Below are 9,549 nucleotides of genomic sequence, written 5' to 3' on the forward strand. Positions count from 1 at the left end.
GCACCATGAAACTAGGGTGTGTCAATCATTTGGAGGGGATTCATAAATATGGGACATTTTTTCTGGAATAACTATAATCACTTTCAGTTAAACAATTACAATGTCAGGCAAACATGGGCAAATTGTCTATCAATCTTCTTAGAAGCCCCCTTCCCTCTGGGCAGAAAAGCGGGGGGAAGTCTAAATCTTCTATGAGAAACTCCCAGCGGAATCCACAGCATTCAGCTAGCTTTTATGTTCGACAAATAATGTGTCAAAAATTGCTTAGAGACCGAAGGAGAGCGGGAGACAGCAAAGGAAGGATATAACATATGTTAGGACTTGGTGACAGCACAGAGCTGAAGCCAATTGTAGGTCTCTTAACTGCTGCAGTGCTCTCTCAGACACATGGCCCTAGGCTTTATTTTAAGGCGCGGGGTTTCCTTCTTGTGGCTAGGAAAGCAGTTAGGCTGCTGGCATCAAGTACAAGTCAAGAACATCAGCCTGTTATTACTTGAGCAGTAAGGTAGGCTATGACTCAAGTGTCTGGACTGACAGGTATTAATCATCTGCATTACACATGGTGAGTAACTGAAATGAATGAAACAACCTGAAAAGCTGCGGGAAACCTCACTGGCTCCAGATTCCCACAATGGAAAGCTCTTTTTATATGTCTCAAATATCTTTCTAAAAATTGTGCATGATGGAAAAAGCAAAATGTTGACCTGCACAAAGAATTCTTGACTGGGCGTTTGTGTGTGGAAATGGAGGTGAATACAGGTGATCATTAACAAAATGTTAACTTTTGGTAGTAAGCTTACAGATAATTTATTTAATGTAATACAGAATATATAATACTTGCCCCCTTACTTTGAAAAAACTTGCAAGATGGTTGGCACATTAACCATTTGAACAGTAAGATTATTATTCAAACAAAAAAATAATTCCTAAAAAGAATTATCCAAAAACATCAGCAGCATTAAGTAGATCCCACCTCGTATTAAAAGACCCAAGTCATCCCCTGGCACTGAAAAGATAGAGGACTTGGTGTCAGGTGAGCCTTTCTGGGGAGAGCAGGGGTATCAACACTGCACCACAAGCAGGACATACACCACTGAGAAGGCCCTTTACCTGGTGACCACCCACCTCACCTCACCTCAGAAGGCTTGAGTCTCGGAGAAAAGCTCTAGAAGATTATCTCAGTATTCAATTTCAGGCAGGTCCATCAGGGTGTAGGTGATGCTTTAGATAACTGTGTGGAGCTGGGCATCCGAAGTGTCTGCTCACACACGGTGAAGATAACTTTATCATGAGATCTGCACCTAATCTAGTGAAGCAGAGGAATGGTAACATTCTCCTCTCCAATATTGGTGGATGCTGAAGATGACCACATGCCAATTGTGACAGGTTACTGCTCGATAAATTGTTCTTTGTTCTCATCCAATGAATGGTAACAAATGAAAAGCTGAAGTAATGAAGAGTCACATCTTGGTTGCATCCAGGCAGTGGATTCTTCCAGCTGTTGTAGTACAGAGAAGTAAGTTGTTGTAGAAAGGGGAAGGGGTCCCACAAGGGAACAGCTATGAAATAGTGGGGAGGAAGATGTTGCACTACAGTTACCTTAGAGAGCGCCTTCTTCCATAGGATCCCCACTGCATGTTAAGGTCATCTGAGGAGGTCCGTCTCCAGTTACCACCGGTATGTCTGGTGGCGACTCGAAACTGGCCCTTCTCTGTAGCTGCTCCTGGGCTGTGGAATGCACTCCTTGCAGAAATTTGTGGTTTGGAATCATTGTTGGCCTTCAAGAGAGCCCTTAAAACCTATTTGTTTGGTCCGGCCTTCCAGGGTTTTTAAATTGCTTTTAAATGTTTTTTAATGGTTTTCAGCTGTTTTTAAAATTTGGTTTTGTATTGTTGATTGTTTTAAAAGATTGTTCGGGCGGGGGGGGGTTGTTGTTGTTGTTGTTGTTCACTGGCCAGAGCCTTTGAATGGAGCGGTATAAACATGCAATAAATAAATAATAGTTGTTGATATGGACTGTTAACCCCCATTCACATCCTGTCATACATGCTGTTACCCTCCCCGCAAATATCCCATGGACTTTTAGTGTTCTGCACAAAGGTCAGCAAAGTTTCCATGAAAGCTGGAGGGTGTCAAATACACAGAACCAGTTTGCCTTATGCTCACAAACTCTTCTGCCTAGGAGCATATGATAGTTGCTGTAATGGATTCTTACAGATGGAAAAGCACCCAACTGAAATTGTGTCTGAGTTCAAGATGCTAACTAGAGGTGCTAGAGAAAGGTTTACTAATAATCAGGAGGTCATGCAGAGTGCAACTATGTTGCACCCATTTTGCATTACATTATTCTTATTTACAAGAGCAAATAAAATAGCTATGAGCTGGAAAATCCCCAGTTCAAGCAGCAAGTGGCCTTACTGAATGACAGGAGTCCTCTTCACACATTGGATGACATATTGCACAGCAAGCCGTCCATCCAAGAGGGATGCACAGTTTCTGCTTCTGCAACAGCCAAGTTCATCCATGTAGCTTCCAAAGGTCAAAGCTGCTCCATGCCACTGAAGCTGTGTGTCATAGCAGCTGTGACCTACTCATGCCCTGCTTGCATATGAATGGGAGATTAGAAGTGTAAACACTGTAAGATATTCCCCTTAGGGGATGGAGCCACTCTGGGAAAGAGCATCTAGGTTCTGAGTTCCTTCCCTGGCATCTCCAGGATAGGGCTGAGAGAAATTCCTGCCTGCAGCCTTGGAGAAGCCGCTGCCAGTCTGTGTAGACAATACTGAGCTAGATGGACCAATGGTCTCACTCAGTGTATGGCAGCTTCCTACCCACTGGGAATGACCGGGGTGGGTTATAGCTGAGATGATGCGCGATGCACAACTTGCGAGACACAGAGCAGCCTCCACCTTCAGAAGCTCTGGGGATGGACTCTTAGTGTGGAAGAAGCAAAAACACAGGGATAGGCAGCTCTTGGATGGGCGGCTCACTGTGCAGTATGTTGGCCATTATATTTAATCAATGCAATCTATGCACACATTATTGTTGATGGTCATCTGTCTACAGTTATTCACACATTATGTTCAATATGTTTATAGCAGAAAACACAATCTGATCCCTACATATTCAAGAGGTCCAATTCACAGCTTGACTTTTCACACAAAAACATCTGCCACATAAAACCAGGTGTGCACGTACAGCTGTATGTGCATCCAGCCTAATGTTGATATAGCCCCTTTATCTCTCAGCTTCAGCCTCCAAGTACAATATGGACATAATAATGCTGGCCGGCTTTCGTACAGGAATTGGGCTGTAACTGAGTGGCAGAGCATCTGCTTTGCATACAGAAGGTCATATGTTCAATCCCTGGCTTCTCCAGGTAGGGCTGGGAAAGATTCTTGTCTGAAGCCCTGGAGAAGCTGCTGCCAGTCAGAGTAGATCATATCAAACTGGATGAACCAATGGTCTGACTCCGTTTAAGAAAGCTATGTGCCTTGGAGAGCTGCTAGGATGGTTGAAATAAAGTATATGAAATGCTGAGGTCTGAATTATCAAATATATTGTATATATGTGAATTATTTCTTCTTTTCAGTGTAGTGATATTGCTGTTTGGGTGAAAGGTAAGAATTAAATGTCTGGATGCCTCCGTCCTGTTCTCAGGTGACCTTTGTTGGGGTAAAGCTCAGTGTTCACTCTACTGCTTTAATCATGGGTATAATTATTCATATGTGATTCATCCTGGGGTGGGGCAGAATTTATTAATGATTGTAAACTACCTGGTCAAAAAAAGGTGCTACAGATGAAAACAGTATTATTACCGGATTACTCATAGCTCTGATATTTGACTCCGCCCAGGCAGCCCACAGACTGTTTCGTGATGACATATATCTTCATAATGTGTATCCGGAGACACCTCTTTGCTCCTGGCCTCTGGAGCTAACTCACAGCAGCAATATGGTGCAGCAGCATCCAAAGACCACTGCAAGAGATATTAATAGAACGCTGAAGACTCCTAGTGATAGATCAGCCAACATTCATTTTGGCATCCGTGCAAATTGCACTTATTTTTCTTGACAATGGCTTTTCGTGTCTTCATTTTTCTGCTCACATATTCCCCAAAGAAGGAAAGCGAAGGATTCCAGAGCTCTGAATAAGGATATACCATTAGTCAGAAAAATATGTAGCCGGTCAGGTCTTTGCTGCTGCTCTCTCTGGATTGTGAGCTGTGTACATTGCACGATACCTTTCACAGGATCTTTGCTACCACACCAAGAATAAATCTAGTCCTCTGTATACTGATGACACCTGGTCATTCTTGGACAACAGTTAGAGGTGGAGAGCTGGTCTTGCAGAAAAACGCATAAACTGTCCCCTTTGCAAAGCAGGGTTTGCATTTGGATGCGTGACTACATGGGAGCACTGTCTGCTGTAAGATACTCCGCCGAGCATACAGGTGAAACTTGAAAAATTAGAATATCGTGCAAAAGTTCATTAATTTCAGTAATGCAAATTAAAAAGTGAAACTGATATACGAGATAGACGCATTACATGCAAAGCGAGATAAGTCAAGCCTTAATTTGTTATAATTGTTATACTTGCATGCATAAGGCCCCAGGATCAATCTCTGGCATCTCCAGGTAGTGGATCGGCAGGGGGAGATTCTGGCTTGTTCTCCCCCTTTCTCCAGGTATCTTCTTAAGACCCTGGCTTGCCTTTCAAATGGCAGGGAAAGCAGCATATAGATAGCAGTAGCAGGTCAAAGAGGGAAAGCTGAAGATGCAGCCACTGCTAGGTAAGGATGGGGTTGGACAAGGTGGAGAGAGAACATCAGTGGGAGAGGGTGAAGTTCAGACAAGGTAATGGAAAAAATATTGGTATAAAAGGGATGCCATTCAGCTGGGGTAGAAAATATCGACATGTACAGTCCAGGCAGGAGAAGGGGGGCATGTCCTCGTGCAGATGGGATCACGACCATAAGTAGAGGATTCATTCTTGCTAGCTGCAAGGATTAGCAATGTGTTCAGTTCCAAGTGTCACCTTGGACAGCTATAATGTGTCAAGAAGTTGCAGTCAATGAGCTGAGAATTGCTCATTTTGTAAAAGAATTCATCAGAAGATGGTGGGTACCTGGTCGCTGGTGGACAACCTCAGCAATTTCAATGAAATTAGTAATCTGATCTGACTCTGTGTCCTGGGATATATTTCATATCCAACAAACAATCCTAAAATGCCTTGGAAGTTTGACAAGTCTTCTCTTACTGGCCAAGTATTCCAGCCAGTTAGGGTTGCCACTAAATGGTGTGGGGGGGGATCCCTGCCAGTTTTGTGGGGCCTGGAGCACCAGTTGCCAGTAGCAGGAGATGAAAGCCAAAGTTCCCACCCCGTCTTATCTGTATGGGGTTTAAAAAAAAATTATTTCTGTGTGCATGAATTGAACATATATGCATAGTAGGCAGAGGGAGCCAAAGACGAAGAAGGGTGCACACACAAGAGGCTCCATTTTACATGAGCAAAGCTTTCAGTGTCTGGCACATTCAATGACATTATCTGCTTACGTCACATGCTTGGTGCACTCGCACTTCTCAGTGTCTGCATGCAGCAGAAGTTGACAATACATAAGAACACTACTGCTGCTGCTGCTGCTGCTACTACGCTGACACCACCAACGAATATTTATATACCACTCATCAAGTTCTCAAAGTGGTTTACATAGAAAAATAAATACATAAATAAGATGGTCCCCTGTCCCCAAAGGGCTCACAATCTAAAAAGAAACATAAGGCAGATACCAGCAACAGCCACTGGAGGGATGCTGTGATGGGATTGGATAGGGCCAGTTGCTCTCCCCCTGCTAAATATAAGAAAATCATCAAGGTGTCTTTTTGCTCGTTAGCAGAGGTAAAAGAATAGCCTAGGAAATAGCCGAGAAAACATACATATGTGTGTACACTGTACACAGATTCTAGGTGTTTTGAACATAACGTGTCACTGGTATTCCCAGTGCAAGACAAATAATTAAAATTATTACCCTACTCCCTGTTGCCTACTCATGGTCTGACAAAGTTGAATTCACTGTCACCTGTGTGAGAAGCTCATATGGGGTTGGTTTTACATAAATCTGTTGCTGAAAGAATACTCCGCTCAATTGAAAACATTTTCAGGCTTTTCTTTCATTTGATCTTTCTGCAACATACTTTTCGTATTAATCTTGGCATTTCTTTTCCATCTGGTTTCAACTTTTGATTAGAAACTTGAAGTTCAACTTTAGCACTTTGAGACTGAGAACTGAGGATCCTAAAACAATTTAACCCCTTCAGCAGTTTTTTCAGCTGCTGAAATTGACCCCAAATTATTGGACATGTATATCTGACCAAAGTTGCCTGTTTGTAAGGACAACAGAAACAATCAGTTATCAAATAACGAAAAGATACTGCAGAACAATGCAAGAGAGGAAGAAATAAGCAAATGTACTGGCCAGAAGAAGATGGTTAGATACAAAAGCCCGCATCTCACATAACATAGCTAGCTACCTCCATCTACACTTGTGTATTGACTTGCCACCAAATTTTGTTGCGAGTGGAACTTGAGGTGAATATGGAGGGTCCTGCTCAGACCAAATATCTTTTACGATTTTGAAGAAGAATGAAAAGAATGGCTGACATACAGCGCAATGTTCCATCTGCCTTGTAATGGAACACATGCACAGTTGCATAAGAACACTCTTGCACAAAATGTAAAAATTGCACAAATGCAGTTGCACAATGAGCAGCCATTATTTCCAGTGCCCATCCATTGAACAATTGTGTTTTCACATTTCTTGCATTTTGCAAACTGTGCACATATTGAAACTCTTCTCATGACACAAGTTGCCTGAGTTACCCTAGGCAGCTTAGGAACATAGGAAGCTGCCATATACTGAGTCAAACCATTGATCTATCTAGCTCAGTGTTGTCTTCACAGACTGGCAGTGGCTTCTCCAAAGTTGCAGGCTGGAATCTCTCTCAGCCCTATCTTGGAGATGCCAGGGAGGGAACTTTGAACCTTCTGCTCTACCCAGAGCAGCTTCATCCCGAGGGGAATATCTTGCAGTGCTCACACATCAAGTCTCCCATTCATATGCAACCAGGGCAGACCCTGCTTAGCTAAGGGGACAAGTCATGCTTGCTACCACAAGACCAGCTCTCCTCTCCTCTCCCTCCTCTCTTCTCCAAGCTTATGTTGTCTGAAGCAATGGGAGTCCTCCTCCAGACCTGCAAAGTCTGACTCCTCTACTTGGCTTTTTAACAAGGTAGAACAAATTAATGGAGCTTACCTGCTCCAATGGTTCATTCTAGCACATGTGTGCGATTGCCACCAGGTAGCTGGGCTTCCCCTGACCTGCCACCATTTTAGGCAGTGAGCTGGGGGGGCAGGGGGAGTGGCTGCCCAGAGCGGAGCGGCGGAGCGGTACACTCTGGGATGCGGGAGGACTTTCTCCTCCTGACCCCAGCTTGAGACTCCATCACCATGCTGCCCATGTGGGTGCTTGGCACAGCTGCACCTGAGAGGGCAGCCGCTCATGTGGGGGGAAGGCAGGTAAGCTCCTGCCTTCCCTCCAGTCCTCCTCAGCAATGTTCCCTCTAACAGGGATTCCCAGATGTTGTTGATTACAACTCCCAGAATCCCCAAGCAAAAGCTATTGCAGCTGAGGATTGTGGGAGTTGTAGTCAAAAACATCTGGGAAGCCCTGTTAGAGGGAACACGGCTTCCCAGCCCTGCATCTAAGGATGTAAGAAAGATGTTGTTCTGCTAAAAGGCAGAAGGAACGTTGTGCAGCATGCCAATAAGGCTTCGTGACATCCCACAAAGGAAGGTTCACACATCTTGCCACTGTTATTCATTCACAGTGAAAGTTGAGGTGACTTTGAAGGGTGTGACTTGGGTGAAACATCTGGAGGAATTTTGACAGACATTTAAAGCATTTCAGTATAATTAACAACATTTCTCCGGGGGACAGGGTTGTCACCCTTCTCTGTTATGAAGTAGAAGGTGTCGTGCAGAAACAGATGTGCCCTAATAGAAGAGGGAAAGCAAGGGAAAAAAGCTAATGTGGGTCGCAATTTTGTTACCATTATGCCATCAGTGAGCTTTAATAATGCCTATTAAATAATAATATTAATGTAATATATTAATATTGAGTATCCTTCAGGCAAACAATAAGGTCATTTTCATGAACCTAGACAGGAGGGCTAAAAAGGGCTGGGGGGGAGGCAGGTGCCTATCTGTCTCCACCCACCCACCCACAATCTTGAGTCCACAGAGGGCTCCACCACTCGCACATCCACATGAGTGGCATGGTGCCAACTGGAGCGGTGAGCAGGAGGTCAGGGGGGAGACAGCCTAGCTGCCAGACACCCCACAATGCACTGCACAAGCAGTGTGGTGCCCTGGGATATTCCTGGCTGCCAGGATGCTTCTTCTCTCTGGCTCTCTGGTAAGTATGGCAGCCTGAAAGGAGCTGCCAAAAGCCTTCTGGCCCACACATCCTCCTACCTCATTTTTAGCCCAGTTTTCAAACCCAGGCTACCGGGTGGTGGAGCGCTGAGTGATCCTGGTGTTCTTCACGACCAGCCCTACCCAGGCTAGCACTGCCCTATCCAGGTAGTGCTGGGCATGAGAACAACTCCAATGACTGTTCGCTAGTGTTCCAGGTGGATTCCAGAACAAGAGAAATTTTTTTTTAAATTGGATTGTTTAGATTTAAGACCAACCATGTTGCTTTCTTTGGGGCCAAATCCACTGCAGAAGTCCTTTCAATAACCCCTTCCAAGAGTGCCATTAGAGGTTGGCCAGATCAGGAACCAGCTGAGGGCTCATGCCTATCAGAGGGCCCATGTGGTTGGATTGACCCCCGAAAACAGTGTCAGTGATAGTGTGAGCTGGCCAAGAGATTTGCACCTTAAAGTTGCCTTTAAGGGACTCAGCAGCCACTCTTCTTGCCATCCTCATCAGCAAATGGAAGTAGAACATGGCAGGAGCTTTTCTGCCTCGTTACCCTACAAGGGTGGAAGTAGCTGCTTGCCATGGGTGAAGATTTCCTCTCCATTCACTGATGGGAAAGGTGGAAAGATCCATCACCCACCATCTCTTGCCAACCACCAAGCTTGGAGGGTACGGAGCCCCAACACACAATGGTAGGCCCAGTGCAATTAAGAACATAAGAAGAGCCCTGCTGGTTCCAAGGTCTATCAGGTCCAGCATCCTGCCTCACACAGTGGCCCACCAGATGCCTCTGAAAAGCCTACAAGCAAGAGGTGAGGGCATGCCCTCTCTCCTGCAGCTGCTCGCATGAAACTGGAATTCAGAGGCATCGTGACTCTGAGGCTGAAGGTGGCCCATAGCCACCAGACAAATAGCCATTTATACACCTGTCCTCTTTGCCCAATTCTTTTCCCAAGACCCCCAATGTAACCTGGCACTTGCTAAGGTGAGTCATGCTAAACCATGTGTCACAAATCTATCAGGCTAGCTAGACGGAGCATAAAACAGGCAAAGGCAGAAGTAGAATAG

The sequence above is a fragment of the Hemicordylus capensis genome, chromosome 4, assembly GCF_027244095.1.
Source record: "Hemicordylus capensis ecotype Gifberg chromosome 4, rHemCap1.1.pri, whole genome shotgun sequence".
In the NCBI taxonomy this organism is placed as follows: domain Eukaryota; kingdom Metazoa; phylum Chordata; class Lepidosauria; order Squamata; family Cordylidae; genus Hemicordylus; species Hemicordylus capensis.